The sequence below is a fragment of the Protopterus annectens genome, chromosome 6.part0 (assembly GCF_019279795.1).
Source record: "Protopterus annectens isolate FY-2018-M chromosome 6.part0, PAN1.0, whole genome shotgun sequence".
Taxonomy (NCBI): domain Eukaryota; kingdom Metazoa; phylum Chordata; order Ceratodontiformes; family Protopteridae; genus Protopterus; species Protopterus annectens.
In genome coordinates, this window is record NC_056737.1 from 563,918,410 (window position 1) to 563,938,508 (window position 20,099).

The following is a 20,099-nucleotide window of genomic DNA, read 5'->3' on the forward strand; positions in this document are numbered from 1 at the left end:
CCCTGACTGATTTGCAACAAATGTGCTACAAAACCACAATGTTAAGGGAAAATGACCAGATATATGGGGCATGCATCTGGATAATCTGTGAGAATCTATGCAGTTAACAGGTATGGCCACACCAGGATATGATCTGTCAGGTAAAAATAATACTGCACAACCATGAGATTCCCAGCCAGCATGTCACCAAGGTGCTGGACCTTTTACATTGCTTCATCAGTCAATCAGCTGTAGCCACATCTCCCAACTGGCCAAATTTTTCAAGAATGTCTAGCCTTTACCTCATAATATAGGTCTGTGCATCATCCATCTTGTATTGCTCTGGTAAATAACTGTGATGATCTGATTATACCTGTCAGTAGGTATTGACATATTACAGTGGTGTCAAACATTACATATGTCAGAAAATGTCTGCTAAAACAAACCCTGTCACACAAGCAACTCATATATTGATAACAGCAATAGTTACAGTACCCCCCTATGTTTAGCCCATTGTTTCCCCACACTGGAAGTTATTTCCAGATATCTTGCATAAACAAGTTGCAAGGTATGGCTGTAGCACACAACACCCTGGACTGGAGTACAACTATCCCTGAAATGGATTCCCACACTTACTATAGAATGTCATACTGAGCATGCTCCTATACTTAGAGATGAGAAGCCCATGTCTGAAATCACATTGGACTATATATCTCTGTATTGCGCAAATGTGTTTGCATACACACAGCTATGTAAACCTGTCTCCAGACACACACACACACACACACACACACACACACACACACACACACACACACACACACACACACACACACACATCAGACAGGATCACCCACAGCCAGCTGTAGGTGGCATATATGTGGTATAGCTGCATCTGTCAGTGGAAGTGGTACACACTTGGTAGCCTGTCTACCACAAGAGTGGTTCCTGGCCCAGAAATTGTAGTTTATTGGCTATTTGGGAAGTTTTTTCAGCGCTTTCAACTTTCTGGTTTAAAAGCCCGCATTTGCGCTTGTTTCCTGCCTTTCCTGTAACTAGTCTAGTCTGGATACAAACTTGTATCCAGGACTATTTCTAAACTTCTGAGCCCCCAAACCTTTTTGTGTCAGAGAAAAGCCTTCTAGCTAATCAGTGGGAGTGGTAAGCATTACGTAGCCTATATACCACAAGAGGAGTGGTTTCTGTCCCAGAAATTTTAGTTTATTGGCCGTTTGGGAAGTTTTTCCATCTCTTCCAACTTTCTGGTCTAAAAGCCCGAGTTTGCACTTTTCTTGCCTTTCCTGTAACTAGTCTAGTCCAGATACAGATTTGCTGTATCTAGGGCTGTTTGTAAGCTTCTGAGCCCCCCAAGCCTTTCTGTGTATGAGGGGAGCCCTCTAGCTTGTCAGTGGGAAAGGTAAGCACTAGGTAGCCTATCTTCCACAAGAGGAGTGGTTTCTGGCCCAGAAATTGTAGTTTATTGGCTGTTTGGGCAGTTTTTCCATATCTTTCAACTTTCTGGTTTAAAAGCCTGCATTTTCACTTGTTTCCCACTTTTCCTGTAACTAGTCTAGTCCAGATACAGATTTACTGTATGTAGGACTGCTTGTAAGGTTCTGAGCCCCCGAGCCTTTCTGTGTAGGAGGGAAGCCTTCTAGCTTTTCAGTGGGAGTGGTAATCACTAGGTAGCCTATCTATCACAAGATGAATGGTTTCTGGCCCAGAAATTGTAGTTTATTGGCCGTTTGGGCAGTTTTTCCATCTTTTTCAACTTTCTGGTCTAAAAGCCCATGTTTGTACTTTTCCCACCTTTCCTGTAATGAGTCTAGTCCAGATACAGACTTGCTGTATCCAGGACTGTTTGTAAGCTTCTGAGCAGTGCCAAAGTCTGCTCTTCAATTTTTCCCTTAGATCTGGTAGTTCTCTCCTCTCCTGCACTTTTACTAGCGTATTAGTCTTGCACTTTACCAGACTTCTTGTAGCAATTATTGTAGCACACAAAAGTGCTACCAGCATTAAACGTTTGACAAGGAAACAGCTCCAGTACTTATTTTTAATGCCCACCCCTCCAGGCATATCTAAAAGTCTCTTCCCTGTGTTTTCTCCTATTAACCTGGTGAACTTGGGCATCCTGAGGCAATGTAGCAACTGCGTCATGCACACCGACAACCCTCTCCTCTTACATCCGAACACTCAGACTTGTGAGAGGTGCACTAATATATCCAAATTGGAAGCCATGCACTCTCCAGCCAAGACCAGAATAGCTGGTCAAGAAGAGAAGGACAACACTTGCACTACACCATATGGAACACATAGCCCTCCAGAACACACAGCAGCATTGCCTTCATGTAAAAACACAAACCACACACCCACATACGCGAAGGCTTTCATTAAAAATCTACCCAAACAGCAGAGGCCTCCAAGGAAGAAACACACTCGACCACCACAACACAACACTAATCACAGGACACATAATTCTCCTAAACAGTGTGCCACTCAATAAAAGCCCCTAAGGCAAAACAGCATGCCTAACACACTAGGTATAGTGACTCGATAGTGAGGCACACTGATGTCCCACTCACTAGGTTGAATAAGGAGAAAGTAACAGTCATCTGCCTATCAGGTGTCAGGATTCACCACATAATGCATGCACTCAGGTCCCTCAACAACAGGTACAAATATGACTCTGTCATTGTACATGTAGGTGTGAATGACCTGAGATGTACCTCCTTGGACTACATTAAAAGAGACATGAAGAAGGTCTTGGAATATGTAGACCAGGTGGGTATGACCATAGGCCTGAGCAGCATCCTACCATCACCCAGAATGATACCACAGTACAAGCAGAAAATGACTGATTTCAACAATTAGCTAGGTTTCTGGTGTCTTTCTAAGGGGATCCAGTATCTGTCTACCTGCGATGACATGATTGACAGATGTCAATGCTTTGACAAAGATGGCCTGCATCTGTCACTCTTGAGATTCTGGATACTGGCCAAGGCTCTTGCCACCCCTATAGTGCCTTTTCAGTCAATGTTCCAAAGACCAAATTACCGCTATAACAGCTACAAACAAATGCAATCTCAGGGTGATGCTGCTCAATGCTAGAAGCCTAAATCTCAAAATGCACTCACTCAAAGCACTCCTTAAAATGGAGAACATTGACATTTCTGCTGTAACAAAGACCTGGTTCAAAGCAACAGAAAGCACCCCTGCACGAACAGGCTATAACTCATTCCACACATTTCGGCCCCAGAACTTGGACCAAAGTTTCAAAGGCGGTGGTGTTTCCATATTCATAAAGGATGGGCACACCTCCAGACTTGTGACCCAACATAATGAATCAGGGATATTTCAGGTGCAGCTAACATTGGGTAAGACAATCATACCTCCCAACCGTCCCGAATTACTCAGTTTTTACCGAGTTTTGGAGTCCCAATGAAGGGGTGCCACGATTCCCGAGTGGCACTCCTTCATTTCGGATTTTTTAGGCTATTTTTAGATTCAGCACTTTCGGAGCTGACGTCATCATGTGCACAATGAGGTCAACTCAGTCAGCTTGTCAGAATTAAGCTCAGACGCTCGTGTTACCTGTTTGAATACTCGCTCTTGTCTGTTTGAGTTCCCTGTTTGAATACTCGGTTCGTCCATCCAGGCACTCGGGCTGATTTTAATGCCGTTGCTTTCATTTTAATGGAGTTGCCTGTTAATGCTGCGTTTTAATGCTGTGCCGTGAATTTTAATGGAGTTGCCTGTAAATGCTTCATTTTATTGCCATGTCGTGAAGTGAATACTTGCAGTTATTGGCATCTGCTGTGCTGACTACTCCATGCATCAGACTGTTGAGCCATTTAGGTGCAGGTGCAGGGTGATTAGGATTGTTGAGAGGTACTGCAGATTATTTCTCTTGAGTGTGTGTTCACGTGCTATTTATATTTATTTTTCGTTTGATTAGGAACAAGTGTAGTTTACTACCAATTAATTTTTAGAAGTCGTGATTGTGTTCTGACAGTTATGTACATTACATTTAGTTTGCAATGTCAAAGCACTCTTAAAATCTTTGGTACTGATTACATTTGTGTTTTCTATTTCTTAGTCAAGTAGCATAGTCTCTATCCAGTTTTGTAAGTATGGCAAATGGAATAGTTCTTACTTTATTCAGTCTATCTAAAATATTTTTTTTTTTCCTACATAACTCAGTCATTTTCCTTGTACAGCAGTGTTCAGTGATGTTTCCTGTTATTTTATCGACTGGGTTATGACAGATTAATGGCAAACACCCGACCATGTTCCTACCAGACATTTGTTTGAATAATCATCAGGAAGGACTGACTTTGACTTTAACAATAAAATGTTTATGTTCTGAAGTACTTCTGAGTGAGTGACCCTTGAAAATGCCACTAAATGTATATTGTTAGCAACCTTTATATAGTGGAAATGCCATACAAGATTTAAGGCTTTTAGAAAAGTCAAACCTGTCATTAAGTAGTACGATGTTGTTTCATGTTTTTTTCAAACCATACAATATGATAGATACTCCAAAAGTATTAGTGTTCAGCAGTACAACTTCATTTGATCTCATTTATATATATATATATATATATATATATATATATACTATGCTTTCATGAGACATACAATGAATCAGGATGTAAAATTGTCAACATTATGGCTGGTTTCAATGTTACACATCACTGGTGATGTGGCAGTGATAAAATTAGCATGCTATTCCTACTGCAGTATAGGAGTCTATAACATTTATGCAATAGGAATGAAACTAGGTTTTCTTTCTGACATCTGCTTACACCCTCAGTATAAATTATGCCATGGTTGTTTGTTAAAATTAATACATTTCAGTTAAATACTTGCTGGAACAATGGTGGCAGGCTGGCAGCAGCAACTAAATTACTACCCTGTACTGTGGTTTGTTTTATTTCTCCCTCAGTAGTTGTCATTCGGTATTATTACCAGCAGAAGAATTCTATATTTACCATCTGCCCCACCTTTGCCCTGCAGAGTAGCAGAGGGATTGGAACATCTACTGACTGTTATCATGGAGCTGTTCTGAATAGGGCAGTTTTGTCATTATTGGTGCTGCATGCATTTTGCTTCATTGCCTACTGGAAAAAATCTTCAAACAATAAATGTAAAATGCAGTTATGTGTGGAAGTAGGCTGTTATCATGGAAATGTTCTGAATGGGGCAATTTTGTCATTGGTTTGTGCATTTTTGTTTCATTGCCTACTGGAAAAATGTTTAAACAATAAATTTAAAATACGCTCTAACTTAAGTCTAATAAGTGTGCTGTATTATACAAGGAATATAATTTAATAAAGTCGGTAGTGGTGCTGCGGTAGCATTGTCGCCTCACAGCAAGACGTTGTCGCATTCAATTCTCAGCTAGAGCATCTTCTGTGTGGAGGCATGCATGAATGGGCGTGCCTTTGTTGAAGGTTCTGTGTCAGGGCTGGTAACTCGGCACGTAAAAATCCACTACCAAACATTAGCGGGCCGGAGTTCCACTGAGGCGACCCCTAACCGGGATAAGCCAAAAGACACAACAACAAGGAATGTGTATCAAATAATGCATGTATGTTTCTTGTTTTGTGTGCAAGGGGCCTCTGATTTGAAAACAGCCCAAAGGTAATCTTTATCCACCACTGGCCAAATGCTTTTTCTTTGGATGTGGTGTGGGCTGGGTTTCAATGCTGTTTCAATGAATGTGAGTTTCAAGGGCAGAGAAGTTTTAATGCCAAGTATATTTTCATTGTTAGACAGTATTGCTTTGTTTAGCAGGTATCTATTAATGTTTGTGTATTGTGCTATAAAATGTAAAAAAATAAAATCCAAATATTCATTGTAGAAGTAAAGCAGTATGCACACATAATTTAGTGTTTATAGTAAATGGGGTGAAATAGCCAGGTAATGGGACATTGGAATGGCTGCATGGGGACTCTGGTGCTATATTTTGGTTCTGTTCTTCAGTTTGCATTTCAAAGTTGGTATCCCATAATTCTGTTGGAGTGGATGGGGTTTAATTATGTATACAAATTTTACATTAATCAGTGTACAGATTTGTACCTATTTTTCATGGGCCTTGTCCAGATTTTTGATGCTTCTAGGATGAGAGGTATGAAGACAGTGATTCAGGTCATAGCTTGCTATAGGTCCCCAATCATGTCCCAAGGCTTACACTCCATGTTCTTAAGCACCCTTGAGATTATTAGGGTCAAACCTAACACTCTCATACTGGGCAACTTCAACTACCTGTCCATTAATTGGGAAAACTACTCATGTACCAATACACTTACCCAGCATTTCCTGGAATTCATTAATTCCAATGCCCTGGACCACTTTGTTCTTAACCACACTAGAAGTAGAAACATTCTTGACCTGGTCATTACTAACATGGGTGACCATTGTTCTACATCAATAGTCAACTCCTCGTTGGTTAGATCTGACCACAAACTAATCATTTTAGGAATCCACATCCCTCCCACCATCAACCCCCGCAAAGGTACCACCTTGAAAAACTTCTCCAAAGCTAATTCTGGGCTCCTAAAAAAAGAGGTGGCTTACTTCACGGTACCCATGCAAATGGAGAATAGTTGCATGACCACTGAATCATGCACCAATGCACTGTATGGACACATACACAAATGCATGGAACTCTCCATACCCAATAGAACCAAGATGCTCTCCTCCAAAATAAAGCAAGCGAAGCTGGTGGCCTCCTGCCATAAATAAACTCTACAACAGAAGGGCGAAACTGATGCAGAATAAGGAGAAGTCCCAAGACTGGAAAAACTCCCTAATCAGCCTCAACAAAAAGTTGAGATCCCTCATCAAATCCTCTAAAGCTAACTATGAAAACAAAATTGCAGCAGATAGTAAAGACAGCCACAAGGCCTTCTATAGTTTTGCAAAGAATCTCCACGGCAATACCCAGATTTTCTCTAAGCTACTGCACGATGGTATATCCTATACTGAGCCAACAGATATTGCCAATATACTGGCCGACAGATTCAGTGCCAAACTTACCCCTCTCTCCTCCCCAAAGGACCAATCACAATACCAGTAAATTGCAGGACACCCAGTATTACTGCTGCACAGGTTAAAACAGCGCTGTCCAAGGCCAAGAATACAGCTTCTGTGGGACCTGACAATATCTCTGGCTGTGTTCTGCATGAATTACAGAGTGAAGTGGCACCTCACCTGTCTTCCCTGTTCAATCACAGCCTCACCTCAGGCTTCTTCCCTACCAAATGGCGCACTGCTACAGTCATCCCTCTCCAAAAAGGAGGAGCGACTACAGACCCTGGGAACTAATTCCCCATTAGCCTGATGAATTGGATATGCAAAGCTATGGAATGCATCATCATGGGCATAATAAACAAGGATATAGGGAATCTCCAAACTCTGGATCCCACACAGTTCAGTTTTTGTGAAGGGTAGATCATGCCTGCTCAACTTGGTCGACTTCTTTGAGTCAGTCACCAGAGCTGTGGATGAAGGCAAGGTGGTTCATACACCCTACTTTGATCTGGCCAAGGACTTTGATACCATTCCCCACTCAGGAATCATAGAAAATCTCACTAAGCTAGGCATCAACCCCTATATCATCAGGTGGGTTGCAAACTGGCTCACATATAGAATCCACAGTGTGAAAGTAGCTGACTCCAAGTCAGACTGCTGACCAGTCATGAGTGGAGTCCCACAAGGTTCGGCCCTGGGTCCTTTCCTGTTCGGTATCTACTTCTCTGAAGTCCAGCCCAATACGAAGGGACTCTGGCTGACAAAGTTGGGAGCTATTATTAACTTCCCAAGTGATGTTGACATCCTACAGAAAGGTCTCACTGAGACCAACGAATGGTGTCAGAAGTATGGCCTTAAGCTCAATGCCAAAAAATGTGTCTTCATCCTTTTGGGAAAAACTAGTTCCCATGAATTACCACATCAATGGTAGTCCACTGAACACATAAGTTGTTAAGAGAGATCTGGGAACACAGGTTGACAGCAACCTCTCTTTTGATCACCAGATTGCCACTGTGGTTAGAAAGTCCTTCTAAGAGGCACATCTCATTACTAAGGGTTTTGCATCCAGGAAGAAAGTGGTCATTGTCTCCCTCTACTCTTCCCTCATTAGGCCAATCATCAAGTAAAATGCCCCATTTGGCATGTACCTCACTAGACACCTGCAACAACTGGAGAGGATCCTAGGCCTTAAACACTTGACCTATATGGACAGACTCAAAAAACTCCAACTATTCTCTGTCTCATATCACCTATTTAATAGGTGATCTCTGCTTGACTTAAAAAGCCATGTCTGACCCAGCTCTGTTAGAAATGCTACATCTAAAGAAATCCCAATCCCTCCACACTACAAGCTCCAGAGACCTCAACCTCATTACCACAATCAACAGAACATGATGGAGGGACAGTTTCATAACACAGAGACTGCCCATGCTATGGAATACACTTCCCGTACATGTCAAACAGAGCACCACACTGGCCCTCTTCAAGAGAAATCTTGAGGAGTGGATGGGAAATAGAAAATATACCTCAGGGATCACTCCAGAGGCACTAAGAACTAAGGTAGGGTCGCATGATGCCAGCGTAATCCTATGGGATATGTTTGTAAAGGCTCCGGGGCCATTAGCCTAGAACACACCTATGAACCTATGTTGTGTGTGACACACACACACACACACACACACACACACACACACACACACACACACACACATATATATGGACAACATATTACAATATGTGAAGCATACACAGACATAGGGAAGAAAGGGACAGACAGTGATAGCGTGAGACACACAGGGAGACACACACAGACAGTGAGTCAAACACAGGGATACCCTGAATGATATATAGTGATGGCCTGCTGCAGACAGATGCATACCAGCTGTAACCTCTGGCATGTGCCAGCATGAATATGAGATTCATTTTGTGATGGTACTGAGGCTGAGTTTGGAATATCACATTATTTACCTTTGTCTGTGTGTGCGTGTGTGTGTGTGTGTGTGTGTGTGTGTGTGTGTGTGTGTGTGTGTGTGTGTGTGTGTGTGTGTGTCTGTAGGTCTAAGTATTATGATGCCTTACCCACCCAGTACATTTCCCATTGCCCTACTTTACAACATCTGCCAGTGTCATTCACCTTAGAAGTACCTTTGAAGTGGCTGCAGTCCTGTAAGCTCCATAGTGTGTGTGATAGTATAACACTATCATACAAATAACTAGATAGGTAGGGTTCTAATCACAGTCCAGGCATATGTAACAGTGGTTGTATGTGTTGATTGTGTTTGTGTGTGTGTGTGTGTGTGTGTGTGTGTGTGTGTGTGTGTGTGTGTGTGTGCGTGCGTGCGTGCGTGTGTGTGTGTGTGTGTGTGTGTGTGTGTGTGTGTGTGTGTGTGTAGGAATAAGTGTTTTAGTCCATTCCCGCCCAGTACACCTCCCATTGCCCTACCCAAGATCTGCTGATGTAATTCATTGTAGAAGTACTGTTGGACTGGCCTTTGTTGTATAAGCTCTGTGGTGTGTGCAATAATGGCATAATGCCATAGTACAAATAACTATTTAGGTAGAGGTTCTAATTTCAGTCATAGCAAATGTAAAAGCATGTGTGTTTGTGTTGTGCTTCTGTAGGTTAAAGGTTTTGACCCATTCACACTCAGTACATTTCCCTCTATCTGACTTAAGCAGTCCTGCTGATGTCAGTCACTTTAGAAGTACCTTAGGGCAGCCCTCATCCCTATAAGTGCTGTAGTGCATGCGCTAACTGTGTAACACTATATTGCAACTAACTAGTTAAGTAGGGGTTCTAATCTCATTCCTGTCAAATGTAAAGGTTGTGGGTTTGTAGGTTAAATATTTTGAGCCTGTTCATACCCAGTACACTTCTCATTGTCTTACTTTAGCAGTCCTGCTGATGTCAGTCACCTTAGAAGTACTTTTGGGCATGCTCCAGCTCTGTGGCACATGCAATAATTGCATAACACTATAGCACAAACAACTAATTAGGTAGGGGTTCTAATCTCAGTCCTGCCAATTGTAAACATTGTGTGTATTTGTGTGTGTGTGTGTGTGTGTGTGTGTGTGTGTGTGTGTGTGTGTGTGTGTGTTTGTAGGTCAAAGATTTTGAGCCTGTTCACACCCAGTACACTTACTGTTGCCCTACTTTAGCAGTCCTGCTGATGTCAGTTACCTTAGAAGTACATTTGGGAAGGCTTCAGCCCTATAAGCATGTGTGATAACTGCATAACACAATAGTACAAATAACTAGTTATGTAGGGGTTCTAATCTCAGTCCTGGCAAATCTAAAAGTTGTGTGTGTGTGTGTGTGTGTGTGTGTGTGTGTGTGTGTGTGTGTGTGTGTGTGTGTGTGTGTGTGTGTGTGTGTGTTAAAGATTTTGATCCTGTTCACATCCAATACACATCCCATTGCCGTGTGTGTGTGTGTTAAAGATTTTGAGCCTGTTCACACCCAGTACACTTCCAATTGCCTTACTTTAGCAGCCTTGCTGATGTCACCTTAGAAGTAACCACAGCCCTATAATCTTTGTGGCACTTGCGATAATTGTGTAACACTATAGTACAAATGGCTAGTTGGGTAGGGGTTCTAATCTCAGTTCTGGCACATTTGTGTGTATAGGTGTAGGTTAAAGTATTTTGTGGCCTCTTGCACCCATTACATAACACATTGCCATACTTTACAATGCCCAGTGATGTTCCTTACCTTAGCAGTACCTTGGGATAGTCTTCACTCTATAAACTCCATGGTATGTATGATAAATGCATAACACTGTAGTAGCAGTAATTAGATAGGTAAGGGTTCTAATCTCAGTCCTGGTAAGTGTGTGTGTTTGTGTTTGTGTATGTGTGTATTAGAACCATATCCATTGGGGGGTGTTTTTTTTCAATTTTTTGCTATTGCCCACACAGTACACATTCCAATGTCCACTTTACAAGGACCACTGTTGTCATCCACTGTAGAGGGCGCTGTAGACACGTTGTAGCCTTATAAGCTCTGTGCCATGTGAAATAATTATGTAACAGTATGGAATAAATAGCAATATAATTGGCCCTTCTAATCCTTGGATGCTATGTCCTACTCAGGAATCATGGCTAAACACACTCAGCTAGACATCAAACCCTATATCACTAGGTGGCTTGCAAACTGGCTCACAGATAGAACCCACAGTGTGAAAGCAGTGGACTCCATGTCAGACTGCCAATCAGTCATGAGTGGAGTCCCACAGGTTTTGGTCCTGGGACCCCTCACGTTTGGGATCTACACCTCTGAAGTCCAGCCCAGCATGAAGGGACTCTGGTTGACAATATTTGCAGTTGACTGCAAGGTAGTTGCTATTATTACCTCCCCACGTGATGTTGACATCCTGCATAAAGGCCTCACTTAGACCTAAGACTGGTGTCAGAACCCTGTACTTTAGCTCAATGCCAGAAAATGTGCCATCATCCCCTTTGAGAACAGCATGGTTCCCATGAATTACTACATTGATGGTAGTCCACTGAACACTGACGTTTTTATAAGGAACTGGGAACACAGGTTGACAGTGATCTCTCTGTTGACCACCACAGTGTCACTGCATTCAGAAAGTCCTCTGTCTCATCTGCTGACTAAGGGTGTTGCATCCAGGAAGTAAGAGATCATTATCTCCTTGTACTTTCCTCTCATTAGGCTAGTCAATGAGTACAATGGCCCATTTGTCATGTACTCCACTGGGCATGTGCAACAACTGCAGAGGCTGCAAAAGTACCTCACAAGGAGGATCCTAGGCCTTAAACACTTGCCCTATATGGACAGACTCCAATAACTCCAAGTATTCTCTGTCTCATATTGGCTACTTAGAGGCAATCTCTGCCTGACTTACACAGCCATGTCTGACCCAGCTCTGTCAAGAATGCTACATCTGAAGAAACTAATCCATCCACACCACATGCCCTAGAGACCTCAACCTCATTTCCACAATCAACAGAACATGCTGGAGGGACAGGTTCACAACCCAGAGACTGCCCACACTATGGAATAGACTTCACATACGTGTCAAACAGTGCACCTCACTGGCCCTCTTCAAGAGAAATCTGGATGAGTGGATGGGGAATGGAAATCCCAATCTGGGGATCGCTACAGTGGCTATACCAATTAGACACACTGGGAACTATCATCATGTGGCACAATACCAGGGTATTCCCACGGGCTAGGCTTGTAAAGGCTCCATTGTCATTTGCCTAGTACACACCTATGAAGCTATGAAACTAATGCTCTCAGTACTGGCAATCATGTGTGTGTGTGTGTGTGTGTGTGTGTGTGTGTGTGTGTGTGTGTGTGTGTGTGTGTGTGTATGTGTGTGTGTAGTACAGTGTCTAAAAGTGTTTGTGAGTGTGTAAACATGTGGGTGAAAGTAGTTTGAAGCCCTTCTCACCTAGTACACCTACCATTGCCACACCTTACAAGGGCTGGTGATGTTGTTCACTTAGTAGAACTGTAGGACACTGCTCAAAGTGTCGGCTTCATGGCATGTGTGATAAATGCATAACACTGTAGTAGCAATAACTAGTTAGGTAGGAGTTCTAATCTCAGTTCTGATAAATGTGTGTGTGTGTGTGTGTGTGTGTGTGTGTGTGTGTGTGTGTGTGTGTGTGTGTGTGTGTGTGTGTGTGCGTGTCTGTGCAAGAACCGTATCTTGTGTAGGTATCTGAGTGAGAACTATATCCGTTGTGGGGGTGGGTGCTAAGTTTTAGGCTGTGTTACTCCAAGTACACATCCCAAGGTCCACTTTACAAAGTCTACTGTCTTTAGCATCCATAGAGCTATCTGTTGACACTCTTCAGCTCAATAAGCCCTGTGCAATGTGCAGGAACTATGTAACAGTATGGACAGAATAACAAGATAGGCAGGGTTGTTAATCTCAGTCCTGGCAAATGTGTGTATGAGTGTATTTGTGTGTGTAAGTGTGTATAACTGTAGGTGCAAGTATTTTGGGTCCATTCTCACACATTAAATCACCAATTGCCATATGTTATAAGGCCTGGTGATGTTCACCTTAAAATTAGCTTGGTACTCTCTTCACCCTGTATGCTTTGTGGTACATGTGATAAATGCATAACCCTGTATTAGAAGTAACTAGATAGGTAGGGGTTCTAAAATCAGTCCTGGCAAATGTGTTTGTGTATGTAAGAACAGTATCCTGTGTGTGTTTGAGTGAGAACTATATTCATTGGGTGGCTATGGTTTACAATTTTAGGCCATGGTACTCCAAGTACACGTTCCAAGGTCCACTTTACAAAGGCTGCTGTTCACATCCACTGTAGAGGTATTTGTGGATACTATTCAGCCCTATAAGCCCAGTGATGCACACAACAGTTTTCTAACAGTATGGAATGAATAACATGATAGGCAGGACTGCTAATATCAGTACTGGAAATTGTGTGTGCATTGATGTATATAGCAGTGTTTGTGAGTGTGTAGACTCATAAGTGACAGTCTAATGAATCCTCCACACCCAGTACACACCCCATTTCTTTACATCACAAGAGCACATGATGTTATTAACTTTATAGGTCTGGGAATAGTCATCACACTATTAGTTCTGTGCCACTTGCGATAACCACATAACACTGTAGTACCACTAACTAGATGGGTAGGGGCTCCAAACACAACACTGGCAACTGTGATCCATCGCATGTGTGTTTGTGTGACTGTGTGTGTGGGAACAGTATTCTCTGTGTGTTTGGTCAACACAATATCTTCTGGGGGTGTGGGTTTTACCATTCTGAGGTGTGTTCCACTCACTACACTTACCATTGTCCACTTCACAAGGCATGCAGACGTCAACCACAATGGACTTACCTGTATACACCCCTCAGCCCTATAAGCTCTGTGTCACATGCAATAATTGTTACACAGATCTGGTAAATGTGTATGTACACAGCTGTACCTTGGCTCTGACATGATTGATGTGTTACCACTCTACCATACCCCTCATTGCCAATTTCTGCAGAGCCATGTCCTGCTGACACACAGACACCTAGAACACAAATAGAATACATCATGTGAGACTACATCCAGTCAATGTTACTAACACCAATAATGCATTATGGCTGAAAAGGTACATGCACTCTGAAGTGTACCAATTACAGTTGCAAGCTGACAGCATCTTACACAGCATTACATAACTAAACTGTCCTTTGTTCACCCTGTGCATCAAAACCATATTAGCATGTCCCTGCATTGATGGTACAGATGACAAGGATGTGGCACAGGTATCATCATATGCACAGGGTGTTATGAAGGTTTGCTAGAAGCCTAGGCTGGGGCATACAGTTGACATCATGTGTGTGTGTGTGTGTGTGTGTGTTTGGAGGGGTGTTCTATGAATGGGCCATGCGGAGGTGGTGTGTGTGTGTGTGTGTGTGTCTGTCTGGAGGTTATCTGGCTGTGATGGTGATGTGTGTGTGTGTGTGTGTGTGTGTGTGTGTGTGTGTGTGTGTGTGTGTGTGTGTGTGTGTGTGTGTGTGTGTGTGTGTGTGTGTGAATGCACACAGTCACACTATGTGGTTGCCCTACACAGGGTTATGTTGGACAGCTGTGGACTGTACATGGCAAGGTGCACAGTTCATCATCTCTGCTCACAGACATGGGAACTGGTCCTGACAGGGCTCTCACTGGCACCACCAGGCCCAAGGCCAGATGTAGTACTGCTTCCCGATGGTGACTGCTGTCTACTGGATCCATGTACTTGATGGGGCCGGGCAGGACCACATGCCCATGGCCTGCTCCATTGTGTTGTGGACAGCACCCCCTTTAGTAGTGCTGGTGGTACTACCACTATGGGAGTGTGAAGGTGCATGGCCCCATAGACTCTCAACTTATGTTGTTGTTGACCTACATGCACATGGCCAACACCCATTTCTCATACACACCCTAGCACAGACATGCCATGGGTGAGGATTGTCAAGGTCTCACCCCACCGTCTATTCATGACCTCAGTATATTGATGAGTGGCCTCAACAAGGTCATGTATGTTGCCATGTAAGCCATTAAAAGTTGCATCCAAGACCCTGAGTATTTGTCTGGTGTTGCATTCACTACATGCCTGTGCATCCATGACAGCCCAAAACATGCATCTGGTGACAGCTGCTGTGGCACTTGCCACTTGACAGGCAGCAATCCTCCTTTAACTACCCTGTCTATTTGCCTGTGTGAGATCTCAACTGCTCTCTGGCTATGGCTAGTGGGTACACTCACACTTGCCATAGTCACCACACTAACCTGTTCCATGCCACCAGCTGCCAACTGTCCATTATCTGCAGTTGCTGGAGATGGGGTATGTGTGGGCTTTGTGAATGTGGGGACATTGTGGATGACTGCGTGATGCCAACCAATGGCACAGATTGAGCCCCTGACAAACCCACCTGTACCCCACAATGACCACCATCATTGTCAGAGTCTGCAGAGACACTGACATCAGATTCTGAGTGGGAGGGACCATGACCACCATGTCCACCTGTGAGGGGAAGACAACATATGCAAATTAATACACACACACACACACACACACACACACACACACACACACACACACACACACACACACACACACACACACACACACACACACACACACACAGACACACACACACACACACACACACACACACACACACATATATAGGTGAGGTGGCACAAAGGTGTTACACAGACCTCACAATAGCCAACTGGTGACATTCATGACACAAAACTTAAACCATCCAAGAAAATCAAAACTATAATAAATTTGTCCTGTATTGCTTTTTGATTTTCTTGGCGTTTCCACCTGCATCTACTTGGATCCTTTTTGTGTTCGACATTCATGACACAGTCAGACCACAACATACACACTCTGGACAGGCCCTCAACATCATGCAGTGCAGCTCTTTCCACTTAATGTTACTACTAATATGCACATCTGGGATATGTTAATAGTGTTAGGTGATGGGCTTTCACCTAACACACACTGCAGCCATGTACACATTATTGCTGTTCACCTGTATAGTACAGTGCCAACTCCTACATAACATATCTCTCAACTGTACAAAGTTTTGCTGAATGTTTAGATGTGTGGCTCATATATTTTGCCTGTTCCTCATAAATCCTGTGCTTGTCTGACACATTACTGGGATGATCTGAGGACTGGCGTCACTAATCAATGACATGGTTTGAGTGTCACCCTTCAACACCTGCAATACATGTATGTTAAAACAAAACTGGTTACACTAACAACCTGCTAGGTTTACAGTGGATATAATAAGTGTACACACCTCTGTTAACATAGCAGGTTTTTCTGATATGTAACATGAGACCACAGAAATTATGTCATTACATTTCCCACCTATAATGTGACTTATAACCTGTGAAATCTAATTGAAGAACAAACACATTGGTTATGGGTGACATATACAAGGTGAAATATGTACAATTGGCTGGTTGCATGAATGTGCACATCCTTAAACTAATATCCTGTTAAAGCACCTTTTGATTTAATAACAACAGTCAGTCCTCTTGGGAAGGTGTCTGTCAGCATGGCACATCTCAACTTAGTAATATTTGCACACTCCCCCTTGCAGAAGCCCTCCAACTCTATCAGATTGTGAGGACATCTCTTGTGCTCAACCCTCTTCAGGGCACCCCACAGATTTTTTTATTTGATGTAAAGGGTGGGCTGTGGCTAGGCCATCCCAAAACATTGTTTGTCTTCTGGTGAAGCCATTTGTTTTGATGTGGATTTTTGGTTTGGGTGATTGTCATGTGGAAAGGTGTACTTCCTCTTCATCTACAGCTTTCTTGCAGACATATGAAGTTTTGGGCCAAAATGGACTGGTATTTGGTACTGGTCATAATCCCCTCCACCTTGGCTAAATGCCCACTTTCAGCTTATGAATATCAACCATAAAGCAGGAGACTGCCAATACCATGCTTCACCATGGGGATGGTGTTCTTTTGGTGATGCACAATGTTGTTATTGTGCCAAACAAACCTTTTGGAATTGTGGCCAAAAAATGCAACCTTTGTCTCATTACACCATAACACATTTGCCCACATGCTTTTGGAAGACCTGATGTATTGTTCTTGAGAATTACACCAGACCTAAATGTTGTTCTATGTGAGTAAAAGCTTCCATGTTCCAAACCTCCCCCATAGGCCAGACATGTGGAGAATATGGGAGATTGTTGTCATATGTAGTACACAGCCAGTACTTGCCAGAGATTCCTGCAACTCCTCTAGTGTTGCTGTAAGGTCTCCTGGCAGCTTCCCTGACCAGTTCAGGTCTTGTCTCTTCAACATGTTTGTTGGGATGTCCTCTTCTTTGCAATGTCACTGTTACCCGATATTTTCAATACCTTTTGATGACTGTCTACTCTGTGTTCCATGGCATATACAATGCTGTGGAAATGTCTTTGTACCCTTCTCCAGGCTGATACCTTTCAAAAATGAGATCCCTTTGGTTCTTCTTAAGCTCTATGTGAACAATTGGTGTTGCTGTAGCAGGCAACTGAGTAAATGTCAGGAAAATCCTAGTAGAACAGCTGACCATTATTTGCTGTTATTCAAAGAGTCTCTGTAATTGATGTCAGGTATGTACCCAAGAAGACATAATGTTGTAATTATATTGACAGGTGCTTCAACAGAGTATTAGCCTTAGCCTGTGCACACTTATGCATCTAGCTTCTTGTACATTTTTCATTGGTCATACTTGTTCCCCTAACAGATTTGTTTGTTTTACAATTGAATTGTACAGGTTATAAGTCACATGAAAGGTCAGAAGAGTTTGGAAATGTGTTATTGTGCTCTCATTTTTATATATCACAAATACCTGGCATTTTAACAGGTGTCTGTACACCATTTATATGCACTGTATAACACTAATTTATAAAATTATATCCCTAGTTCTGGGCCTTTGTCCCCCCATTTTGTCAGTCTTTGTCCAGATTCCTTGCAATGAGAGGTTGTGAGGTATGTTACAGATATGTCACATATCCTGCAAATAGGCCCCTGTGATGACCACTATGATGCAATGCAGTTATCCCCACCACAAACAAACATGCAGATATCTCAATATGGTTGAGAGTAACAGTTGTGTGCATGGTAAAATGCATGGCCTTAACATGCCTGGAGTACTGGTGAGCCACAACTGGACAATCCCATACTCACTGAGTTCAGACTGTTGTCCCACATCCAGACCAGAGGTACCTATGTATTTGTGGGGGAGAGGTATTGCCAGCAGACTCACATTTGGCATTGGTACAAGATGAATACTACTTTTCTAGACATGTACAGTACAAGCTCTGATAGTACACTATGTTCTGTCCTTCACCATAGATGTGCACTTGTGTGCATTACTAAACCCCATCCACAAATGCAGTTTGACCTCATATATGCATCTAGATACTCTACAGAAGCCAGTATGACTGCTACATGATTCAATTGATGTGAGTGTGGCTCCTCACCTGTTGCCTGGGTGCCACCCACCTCCACGACTTGTGATTCTTGCATTGGCTGGTGTGTGGGGGCTACCCCAAGGTTGGCAAGGAGCTCCTCTGTTGCTGTAAGTGGGGCCTGTGTGGCAGGACCCCCAGCCATAATGTTATGGTCCCTGGCCATGGCAGCAGTCCTTTGCTAGTCATGATGGATCAGGTCAGTCGCACAATGCCTAACCTGATCATATGTGTGGCCATGGTGGCCAATGTTGTTCACCCTGTGGACCAGGTCATCCCACAGGGCAGTCCACTCCCACAGATCCTGTTGCTTATGGCCAAAATCACCCCATGGTGCTGGATGACAATGTTGATAATAGCCTCATTTTCAGATGCAGAGTATTGGGGCTGATGGACACGTTGCATGTCACCTGGTAGACATAAACAGGGAAACACATTACAGGACCTCATACATTGGTCAACATTCTTTACAGAACTTAAACATCAACATTGTTTATCATTAGCCACCACGTATGATGATATTATACCTCTGTCATCTATCAGCACAGTATGAGCTTTCATTGTCTTCCTGGTCCTGATGTGTCATGTTCCCCCCATAAGAGTCAGTAGATTGTATAATCCAACATTGATCTTTTACCTTTGTGTAGAGGGATGGCAATGGCTATCTTCTTTGCAGATGGGATGTCAATGTTACTCAGGCTTTGCTTGCGTATAGTGTGTAATGGAGCTGGAAGCATATGTCTGAGTTTGTGTAGGATGCAGACAGTAATGTTATCAGGTCCCATGGAGACTTATTTTCTTGCCTTTGAGTAGGCATTATGTGCCTGCTTCCTGATGATGAGAGGAGGGGTGCAGGTGATGTGCATATCCACCTATACTGATAGTGGAACAGTGGGGAGATGTTTCCCTTAACCTGTCTGCAGCGGGATGGCTATAGCTATGCTGCATGTGTATGTGGTGTGATTGACCACCAGTACAGCGGGGTTGGGTTGTTTCCATCTCAAATGGAAGACATATGTGAAGACAGTCTTGTGATGAGCCTTGGTGGATGTGTCCAATTTATACTCATAGTTAGCCTTACAGTGACACACCTGTCTGCCTTACAGTGATAACACATGCTTGTTTGGATAAAGGTTGACCTGCTTCCAAGTTGGTGCCTACTCCTAATTGTCCTTGTGCAGCCAATATAGTGACAGATTATGTGTTTTGGGTATTGCTGCTGTCCAACAAAGGGAACTACTCCACCTTGGTTGAGGCAGGCTTTACAAATCATGTATTGTTGAGTCCATACAGCTATGCAGGTGCTTATATAGCTATTTGTAGTGGACATGGACACAAGTTCATGACACACTAGGACATCTCTCCAGTGTCAACTGGATAATCATGCTTATTCCAGTACTCATGTCTGTGTCAGGGCAATGCAACAACCACTAGATGTGGAAACCTATGTCTGTTGGATGCACTGAAACTCATATTACACAAGTGTACATGTATAGCTTATTTACCTGACATTTTGCATCTCATGTCTGTTGTTTGAGGCTTCCAGCTACTCTACTCATACATACATGTGCAAAGGTAATACCTATATACATTTCTGTTCTATGTCAGTATGG